The sequence below is a fragment of the Tamandua tetradactyla genome, chromosome 16 (genome assembly GCF_023851605.1).
Source record: "Tamandua tetradactyla isolate mTamTet1 chromosome 16, mTamTet1.pri, whole genome shotgun sequence".
NCBI lineage: Eukaryota > Metazoa > Chordata > Mammalia > Pilosa > Myrmecophagidae > Tamandua > Tamandua tetradactyla.
Window position 1 is genome coordinate 53,963,135 of NC_135342.1, and position 11,122 is coordinate 53,974,256.

Below are 11,122 nucleotides of genomic sequence, written 5' to 3' on the forward strand. Positions count from 1 at the left end.
GTTTTGAATATTAAATGAAGTAATATATGTGAAACAGCCCGGAGGTTGCCACCCAATAAGTTCTCAAAAATAGTAGCTATTATAAATAATAAACTATTAAAGGTTTTGAAACAATGGACTGGCGAGGTCATGTCTCAGGATAATTGGTTTAAAGCTTTAGATTGGATGGAGTCTGTCAGTGGGCCAGGAGATGAAAGAGGAAATGTTCATAGCATCATAGCTTAACACGTGAAGCATTTACCTGAGAATAGTGACAAGGTAGCTTTTTAGAAAGAAGAAGGAAAGGGATGGTGCATGAATTAGTTGATTTCTAACAAGATGCGAGGTGCTTTGTGCTCTACATCCAGTAATTCATGCATGCAGGTTTGGAACTTTGTGATTAGCCAGAACACAATAGCCAGGAAAGATGGAATTTTTTTTTTTTTAATTTCATGGGAGATTATGAAACAGTATTCTTATAGTCTCTAAAATTTACTTGCTCTGAAAATCTGTACAAGTCATTTCTTCTCCATGAGCCTCTACTTGTGCTTATGCGCCTATTGCTGTACCGCAATAGGATAGGAGTACAATCCTGAGATGATGGTAAGAACATCTGTGTAATGTTACAACTTACAAATTGATTTTTCAGGTATTATAATGCAATCAGTTACTTCCGCTCTTCTTACTCTGCCAAGGAGTCCCTCTTCTAATCTGTTGGAAGAACTTCTGTCATCTTTGCAGACACATCAGAATGCCCTCTCCTTTGTGAAGCTTTCTTAACTCCTCCCATCTATTCTCCCACATGTGGCTACTTCTGTGGACACTTAGAAATTTCCATCTACCTTTTGCCACTCACATCACATTTGCCTGTCATCTTCTCCAAACAGCAAGCTTCTTGAAACAAAGGCTTGCCTATTTTTGTATCTATAGCATCTGGGATGACATTTGACAAAGACACATAAATTAGTAGTATTAGCCCCAACAATATAAGTATTATTAGTACTATTAGATGGGCATTCCTATGTCAGTTTTGAACATGTTCCATTTAGGGAGAAAATCAGAACTCAAAGAAGAAATTTTCATTATGCTTCATATAAAGCATAAAACAAAAAATCCCAGAGCATATGCTCTATAGTAGTAATAGTAATGCATTTTTAATATATTTATGAAAACAGCATTCCCATACACCCACCGATTGTTGACACTTTGTATTAGTGTGGTTCCTTTAATATAACTGATGAAAGAATATTAAATCATTCTATTAAGTATAGTCTACAGTTTACATTAAGCATATTTTTTCCTATATATCACTCTATTATGAAGACCTTGTGATAGTATCATACATTTGTTATAATTCAGGAAAGAACTTATACTTGTACTATTAACCCCAGTCCATTGTCCACAACAGGGTTCAATGAGTTAGACAGTCCCATGATTTATCTTCTAACTTTTATTCTAGTAACATTCATGACCCAAACATTCCCTTTCAACCACATTCACATACATAATTCAGTGCTGTTAATTACACTCACAATAATGTGCTACTATCACCACTCTCCTTTTTCAAACCTTTACAATCAACCTAAATAGAAATTCTGTACAAATTAGGCATCAGCTCCCCATTCTTTGCCCCCAACCTATCCCCAGGTAACCTATATTCTAGAGTCTAACTTGATAAGTTGTCTTAATATAATTAGTTCATATTAGTGAGATCATAAAATGTTTTCCTTTTGAGCCTGGCTCATTTCACTGAGCTTAATGTTCTCAAGATTCATCTATATTGTTGCATGCATCAGGACTGCATTCCCTTTCACAGATGAATAATATTCCTTTGTATGTATATACTATATTTGTTTATCTAATTATCGGTTGATTGGACATTTGCATTGCTTCCATCTTTTGGCAATTATGGATAATGCTGCTATGAATTTTTTGTGCAAATATCTGTTTGAGTCTCTGCTTTTGATTCTTTTAGGTATACGCCTAGTAACAGGATTACTGGGTCATATGGTAATTTTATATTTAGCTTCTTGGGAAATGCCTCTACAGCAGGTCACTATTTTAAAATTCCCACCTACAGCGAATGAGAGCTCCTATTTTTCCACATCCTCTCCAACACTTGTAATTTCCTGTTTTGTTTTTTTTTTTAATGTCAGCCATCACACAAAAACTCATTGTGGTTTTGATTTGCATATCCCTAATAGCTTGTGATGTTGAGGATCTTATCATGTACTTTTTAGCTATTTATATATCCTTTTTGGAGAAATGTCTATTCACATATTTTGCCCACTTTTAAATTGGTCTTTTTCTTGTTCAGTTGTAGAATTTCTTTGTATGTTCTGAATATAAAATCCTTACTGGATATGTGGTTTCCAAATATTTACACCATTGAGTGGGTTGTCTTTTCACTTTTGTGACAAAATACTTTGATGCCCAAAGCTTGTAATTTTGAGCAATTCCCATTTATCCATTTTTTCCCCTTTATTGCTTGTGTTTTGGGTGTAGGCTGAGAAACCTTTACCTAGCACAAGATCCTAAAGATGCCTCCCTACATTTTCTACTAGAAGTCTTATTGCCCTGTCTCTTATATTTAAATCTTTGGTCCACATTCAGTTAATTTTTGTAAATGAGATAGGGGTCCTCTTTCATTATTTTTTATATGGATATTCAGTTCTCACAGCACCATTTGTTTAAAAGACTATTCTTTCCCAATAGAGTGGATTTGGCAGTCTTGTCAAAAGTTAATTGGCCACAGATATGAGAATCTATTTTTGATCTCTCAATTCGATTTCATTGATCAGTATATCTATCCTTGTGCCACTAACATAGTGTTTTGACCATACTATTTTTGTAAAATTCTTTAAAGTCATGAAGTTAGAGTCCTCCAAATTCATTCTTATTTTTAAAGATGTTTTTGGCTATTTGGGATTTCTTACCCTTCAAGATAAATTTGATAATTGGCTTTTCCATTTCTTCAAAGTAGACTGTTGGAATTTTGATGGGGATTGCATTGAATCTGAAAATCATTTTGGGTAGAGCTGACATGTTAATGATATTTATCTCCCATTCTATGAACTTGGAATGTCCTTCCATTTATTTAGGATTTCCTTTAGTGATGTTTTGTAGTTTTCCATGTGCAAGTCCTTTGTTATCCTTGGATAAATTTATTCCTAGATATTTGATAAGTTGGTATCATAAATATAATTTTTTCTTTATTTCCTCTTCAGCTTACTCACTACTAGTGAATAGAAACAATACTGAGTTTTGCTTCTTATCTTGTATCCTACCACTTTGTGGGATTCATTTCTTAGCTCTAGTAAGTATGATGTAGAGTTTTGGGGATTTTCTACATATAAAAGCATGTCATCTGCAAGCATTGAAAGTTTTACTTTTTTCTTTCCAAATTGCTTGCTTTTTATTTATTTTTCTTGACTAATTGTTCTGTCAAGAACTTCCGGTAAATGTTGAATAACAATGGTGATAGTGGAAATCCTTGTCTTGTTCCATATATTAGAGATAAAGCTTTTAAGCTTTTGCCATTAGGTATGATATTAGCTGTGGGCTTTGCATATATGTTCTTTATCATGCAGAGGAAGTTCCTTCTATTCCTATCTTAGAAATGTTTTCATAAAGAAAGGACACTGAATTTTGTCAAATATCTTTTCTGAATTAATTGAGATGATCATGTGGTTTTCCCCTTTGTTTTGTTCATGCAGGGAATTACATTAATTGATTTTCTTATGTTGAATCATCCTTACATACCTGGGATAAAACCCACTTGATCGTGGTGTATAATTCTTTTGATGTGCTGTTGGATTAAATTTGTAAGAATTTTGTTCAGGGGACTTTTGCGTCTATATTCATAAGAGAAAATGGTCTGAATTTTCTTTTCTTATGGTGTCTTTATCTGGCTTTGGAATTAGGGTGATGTTCACTTCATAGAGTGAGTTAGGTTGAGTCCCCTGCACTTTAATTTTTTGGAAGAGTTTGAGCAGGATTGGTATTAATTCTTCTTTGAATGATTAGTAGAATATACTTATGATGCTATTTGGTCCTGGGGTTTTTTTTTGCTAGGATTTGATGACTGCCTCAATCTCTTTACTTGTAATTGAGAAGAATGTGTATCCTGTTGTTTTAGGATGCAATGTTCTGTGTAAGTCTATTAGGTCTGGTTCATTTATATTAGTTACATTGCCCGTGTCCTTAATCATCATGTCTAAATGCTCTGTATATTGATAACAGTGATGTACTGAAGTCTACAACTGTGAACGTAGAGCTGTCTATTTTTCCCTTCATTTTGTTAGTGTTTACCTCTTATATTTTGGGGCATGAAATATTTCTGGTTTAGCTGCAGAAATATTTATGATTGCTTTTCCTTCTTGTTGGATTGTCCCTTTTATTGAAACATAGTGCCCTTCTTTGCCTGTTAGAACAGGTCTTGACTTAAAGTTTATTTCATCAGATATTAGTATAGCTACCCCAGCTCTGTTTTACCTACTTGGAATAACTTTTTCCATCCCTTCACTTTCAATCTACTTGTGTCTTCGAGTGTAAGGAGAGTCTCTTGTAAACAACACGTAGTTGGATTATACCTTTTTTTAATCCATTCTGCCAACCTGTGTCTTTTGATTGAGGAGTTTAATCCACTAATGTTCACTATTATTACTATAAAGATGATACTTATCTCAGCTATTTTGTCCTTTGGTTTTTTTTTTTTTTTTTCCAAGACTGAGAAGAACGCTAAGCAGCATGACAGAGACTTTGAGAAATGAACAAAAATGTAAACCACTGCACAAGTCTCTGACTAATTCAAATGCCACATGCATGGAACAGATCCAAAGCAGCATAGCAAAGACTGAAAACTGAACAGAGGTAAGATACATTCAGACTGAACATAACTAGGCTGACAGTCTGCTAAAAAAAATTAAAATTTTCCAGCAGAATATAATGGACCCAGACCCTATAAAATATAATGTTCAAAATGTCCAGGGTACAACCTGAAACAATTCACCACACACACAACTAGTAAAGGTCACCAGTTTTTAAGGAAAAACACAATCAGTAGATGCCAATCAATATGAACTAAGATTCCATCTTAGTTTGAAATTAGAAAAAGAATAAAAAGATGACCTTGGATATTAGAATATTCAGAAACTATATAGCTGCTATTTTAACTAAGCTCCATGAGGTAAAGGTAAGTACACTTGAAATGACTAGAAGAATAGTCTTCAGCAGTAAAGCAGAAATTACAAAAAGAATCCATAATTTCAGAAGTGAAAAATACAGTATCTGAAAGCAAAGGTGGGCTCAATAGCAAAACAGAGATGATAAAGGAGTCAATGATCCTGAAGACCACAAGCAATGATCAAATTTGAAAAACAAAGAGAAAAGAAAATGGAAAAAAAATAATCAGTCACTCACTTCAGGGACTTGTGAGTCAGTATGAAAATATCCAACATGTGGATTTTTCAGTGGGGAAGGAAACAAGGGTTAAAAAAAAAATCTGAAAAGATAATGGCCAGAAATTTCCAAAATTCGGTGAAAGAAAAACAACAAACAAAAAACAACAAAAGGGGATAAGTAGAAAATAATAAAATAGTAAACTCAAATCCAACAATGTCAACAATTATATTAAATACAAATGGTCTAAACACAAGAATTAGAAGACAGAAATTATCAGATAAATAATAAAAGCAAGACCCAGTAGCTCCATGGCAGAGTTCTCGCCTGCCATGCCTGAGACTAGGGTTTGATTCCCGGGGCCTGTCCAGGCAAAAAAAAAACCCATCAAGACCCAATACTTCACTGTCTATAAAAAAAAAAATTAAAAACACATATATTTGATAAAGTAAAATAATGGAAAAAGATCTACCATGAAAATAAAAATAACAGAAATCTTGAATAGTTATATTAATATCACACCAATTAGACTTTATAACAAGGATCATTACAAGAAATAAATAAGGACATTTCATAATAATAAAAGGATCAATTCAACAAAAAAAACATAATCCAAATGGGTGTCAAACATTAGAGCTTCCAGATAAATTAAGCAAAAGCTGAAGATGTGAAAAGGAAAATAAACAAATTAAAAATTACAGTTGGAGACTTTAAAACTCCTCTCCCAATAAGTAACGGAACAAGCAGACAGAGAATTGGGACCAACACAGTAGACTTAGATAACGTTATCAGTCAGCTCAACTAAGCATGAAATAGTCCAGCCCACGATAGAATATACATTCCTTTTAAGTGTAAGTGGAACATTCAAGAAAATAGACCATATTTTGAGCCATAAAATACTTTTTTGAAACTTAAACAATGTAACTCTAAACTCACAGATCAAAAAAGAAGTTTACAAAGGAAATTAGAAAATATTTTGATTTGAATGTTATCTTATGAAAACATAATAAATCAAAATGTATAGGATTGAGATAAAGAAGTGCTTAGAGGGAAGTTTATACCATTAAAATGCTTATTTTTAAGAAAAGTTCTCAAATCAAAGATCTAAGATTTAGTTTGAAACTAGAAAAAGTAATTTTAACCCAAAGTGAGGAGAAAAGGGGAAATCATAAAGATTAAGAGCAGAAATGGATGAAATAGAAAAATAGGAGGAAAAAAATCTAAGAAAACATAAGCTGCTGCTTTAAAAGATGGATAACACTGAAAAAGAGCACAGACAGGCATACTCTAAGGTGGCCAGCACTATCTTCATCTCGTTTCCCTCCCACCCCCCTCCAAATCTGAGCAAGTCCCAACAGCCTATGACAAAGGGGTTGGGATGTCTTTTTCCTAATAGTGTAAGGATTGTGCCTTCCTTCTTGTAAACAGACACTCTGAGTTACCTTCGCAGTTTGTGGGCTTTGAGGTAACAACCCACCGTGGTGGAGAGCCCCACACGGCAGGGCACTGAGCCAGCTAGGAGCTACTGGTTCAACAGTCTTCAAGGAACTGAATTCTGCCAACAACAAGGCTAGACAGAAGTGTGCTCAGCCAGCCCAGCATTCAGATGAGACCCCCAGCTCTGCCCAAGACCTGGCCGCAGCCCTGTGAGACTCTGAGGCAGAGCACTCAGCTAAGCCATGCCCAAACTCCAACCTGCAGAAACCAGGAGCAATGCATGTATATTGTTTTAAGCAAGAGGTAACTAAAATCAGAGCAAAGATGCAACCTACTAATATCATGAATAAAAGTGGGGACATCACTGCAGACAGTTAAAGGACAATAGGGAAATGTGAGCAATTTTATGCTTATAAAATTGGCTATGTAAGTGAAATGGACACAAAGGCACAAACTGCCAAAGGTAACTCAAGAAGATAACCTGAATAGCGTCGTGTGCACACTAAGGGAATGGAATTTGTAGTTAAAACTTTCCAAAAAAAATTCCTTCAAGTCCAGATGTGGTTTCACTGGGTAATTCTACCAAAAAGGAGAGAATACTAATTCTACACACTCTCTCACAGAAAATTAAGGATAATTAATTTGGTTTTTAAATGTAATATCTTCTATTCTCATTCTCTTTCTCTCTCTCTTTTCCTTTATTGCAATCTCCATTTTCATATAGTGGATCTTTTGTGATGCTTCTGACTGATCCTTTTCTCATTTCTGATTCTGTACATTTTAAAATTACTTTCTTTGTGGTTACCTTCAAATTTATATAACACAACCTATATTTTCTTTTTCTTTGTATGTTGTATGGTGGGATGTGACCACATTTAATTGTTTTCCCACGTGAATATCCCCTTATTGCAGCACCATTTGTTGAATTTTTTGTTTGATTTGTTTTTTTGTTTGTTTGGGAAGTGCATGAGTTGGGAATCAAACCCAGGTCTCCCTCATGGCAGTGAGAATTCTACCACTGAACTACCCTTGCACCCCCCTTACACAACCTATATTATAAACTATTAATTTGAAAAGATAACCAATTTAACTTTAATAGTATACAAATTCTCTGCTCTCATAACCACCATCTCCCTTCTTTGTTGTTTTGATTCCACTTTACCACTTCATATTTTTCACATCTGGTATCAATAACTACATTTTTTTTTCCGTGTTCAGTTGTATTGTGATTCTTGTGGAAATTAAAAGTTGAGTTATATATTTATTATACCATACTCCTGGGTTTTGTATTTACCTTTTTACCCTTACTGATGCTCTTCATTTCTACACTCTGCTCCAAACCACTCTCTCCTCTTTTCCCTTCAATCTGCAGGACTCCCTTTAGTAATTCTTTTTAAGGCAGGTCATTTTTTTTTTTTTTTTGACGAACTTTCTCAGTTTCTGTTTAGCTATGAATATCTCTCTCATATCTGAAGGATGGTTTTGTTTGATTAAAAATTATTGACTGATAGTTTTTCTCTTTTAGTACCTTTAATATGTCATACTCATGCTTTCTCACCTCCATGGTTTCTGAAGAGAAATTGGCATTTAGTCTTATTGGGGATCCCTTATAGGTGCTGAATGTTTTTTTTTTTTCTTGCTGCTTTCACAATTCTCTCTTTATCTCTGGCATTTGACATTCTGATTAATATGTGTCTAGAAGTAGGCCTTTTCAGATTTATTCTGTTTGGAATATGTTGTCCTTCTTGAGCATGTATGTCTTTCACAGAAGTTGGGAAGTTTTGGGTGACTATTTCCTCAATTATTCTTTCTGCCCTTTTATCCTTCTCTTCTCCCGTGATACATATTTGTGTGTGCTTTGTGCTGTTACTCAAATCTCCATAATATGGCTTATTTTTTTATTTTCTCTTTTTCATTCAAATATTTTTGTTGCTAAATCTTCACATACTGCATTCCATACATGGTGTACAATCAACAGCTCACAGTATCATCACATAGTTGTGTATTCACACACGATCATTTTTTAGACCATTTGCATCACTCGAGAAAAAGAAATAAAAAGGAAAAAGAAAAACTCATACATACCATACCCCTTTGCCCCCCTCTCATTGACCACTAATATTTCCATCTACCCAATTTATTTTATCCTTTTTCCTCCTTATTATTTATTTATTTTTATCCATATTTTTTACTTATTTGTCCATACCCTGGATATTTTTCTATTATTTTCTGTATCTCTTCTTCTGATTGTATGATTTCAATTGTCTTGTCTCATATTTGCTGATTCTTTCTTCTGCCTGTTCAGATTTGCTGTTAATATGCCTCTAGTGTACTTTTAATCTCTAGTGTGTTTTAATTTGATAGCCTCCAGCTATTAGCCAGTAAAGAAATGGGTACCTCTACCCTGACCTACGTCTGTAAGGAACTCAATTTTGCCCACCATCTGAATGAGCATATAGGGGATTCATCCTCACAGCCTCCAGAAAAGAGTGTGACACCTTGATTTCAGCTTTGTGAGTTGAATCCCATTGTGTTCAGATCCTGACTCACCGAAACTGTGAGTTAATAAATGTGTGTTGTTTTAAGGTGCTAAGCTTACATTATGTATTACACAGAAATAGAAAATTAATACAATTTGGTAGTTCCTAATACGATAGTCCCAATCAAAAGTTGCCATTCACTTTGCAGTAAGAAGAAGTTTTGATCATTGTTCCTAAATATCTATGGATAGAGTTATTTTGAATGCAGAACACAAAGAATTTGCAATTAGCGATACACAAATATAGCCTCATCATAAGTCTTTCTGTCATTACGTCTTTGACTTTTAAGAAATCTTTAAACCTCTCTGGGCCTCAGTGTATTCAACTTGAGAAAAATAAAGGATTAATAGTACCTGCTCTAACTACCTACTAGAGAGAGGTCAGGAATAGCATACAAAATAAGTTAAGAAGTTAAGAAGTTTATAAACTATGGAAATTCTAGACATATGTGCAGCATCAGAATCAGTATGCATTTAAATTATGTTTCATTGAACCTTTCTTTGGTCATAAAAATAGTTCATGAGATCTTAAAATACCATAATTCATAGTTCAAAAATCTCATCATTCCAAGTGAGAGTAGACGAAGTGAAAAGAAACACTTTGAAAATACCTTGTTGTCACCCACACTCTTTATGGAAGATAGTAATTTAATGGCAGAGTCTCTGATACAAATGTATCTCATGTCTTCGTTAAGAGCTGTAAAGTAAAAGCTGTATTTTATTGGATTAATTGGAGGAACTACTACATTCCAACTTTCTTTCTCCTTTGCTGTCAAACGCACTTACATAGCCTGTAAATAATTCAGGTATGATTTGCAAACAAGATTGTTCTGAGATGAATAGAATGGAAATTGCTGAGAGAGAGAGGATATGGGTGAGTTGTGAGGAAGGAGCAACACAGAAATGTACTCAGGGTTAAAGAAAGAATTATTTAATATTTAGTATTGTCCCCATGCATGGTGCCAAATCATTATTTTATGGCAACCTTTCTTCTGCTTTTAGTGTGTGTTAACTTTCTGCAGTGAGCAGATGTGGCCACACGCATTCTGTTTGGCAAAAGGCAGATGCCAGCCTCCGAAATGGGTTCCCAGTTCCAAGGGCAACATCTGGATCTCTGGCTCAACTATGTTCATGTCTGTGCTTGTGTCTATACAATGCCCCCTGGAGACATTTTATGATTAGTTTGCAACAGATTTGGCATGAGTGTCTTGTCTCCCTGGCAACCGTTTTCCCTTTGAATCTTATACATCTGCTCAGTAATATACAGTATTTGAGAAACTGCTTCCCACCTCATTTCTAGTCTCAAAGCAGATGACAGAGGACTTTTTGCTAGATAGGATATCATTTTCCCTGGTGACTCAAGCTATTGTTTTCCAGTGGGTTTGCATCCATATCAAATTACAGAGTACACCCTCTTTTCAAGGCCACCAAGCTTAAGACAAAGTGCTAAACTCTAATGAATACTCAATGGCACATCTTGAACTATTGAGGATTTTTCAGAAGCCAGGAGGGAGCCTTGTGGTTGGAACAGCCTGCCTCGGCTTCTTTCTTGAATAAAAAAAGCCTAGTTTGGATGAGCCTGAATTCTTTATTTTTAACATCTCTTTTTATTGCCAGGTCCTTAAGGCAGTAGGAACTCAGACTTCCTTATTGGAAAGAGCATTAGGCTATGACTTCATTAACTTCCTCCCAGCAAAAGGCTGTTGTTAACCAGGTGGTATCCCTCAGGCAGCTCTTTTGTCTAAAGAGAAGCAGGAATGTAATTCA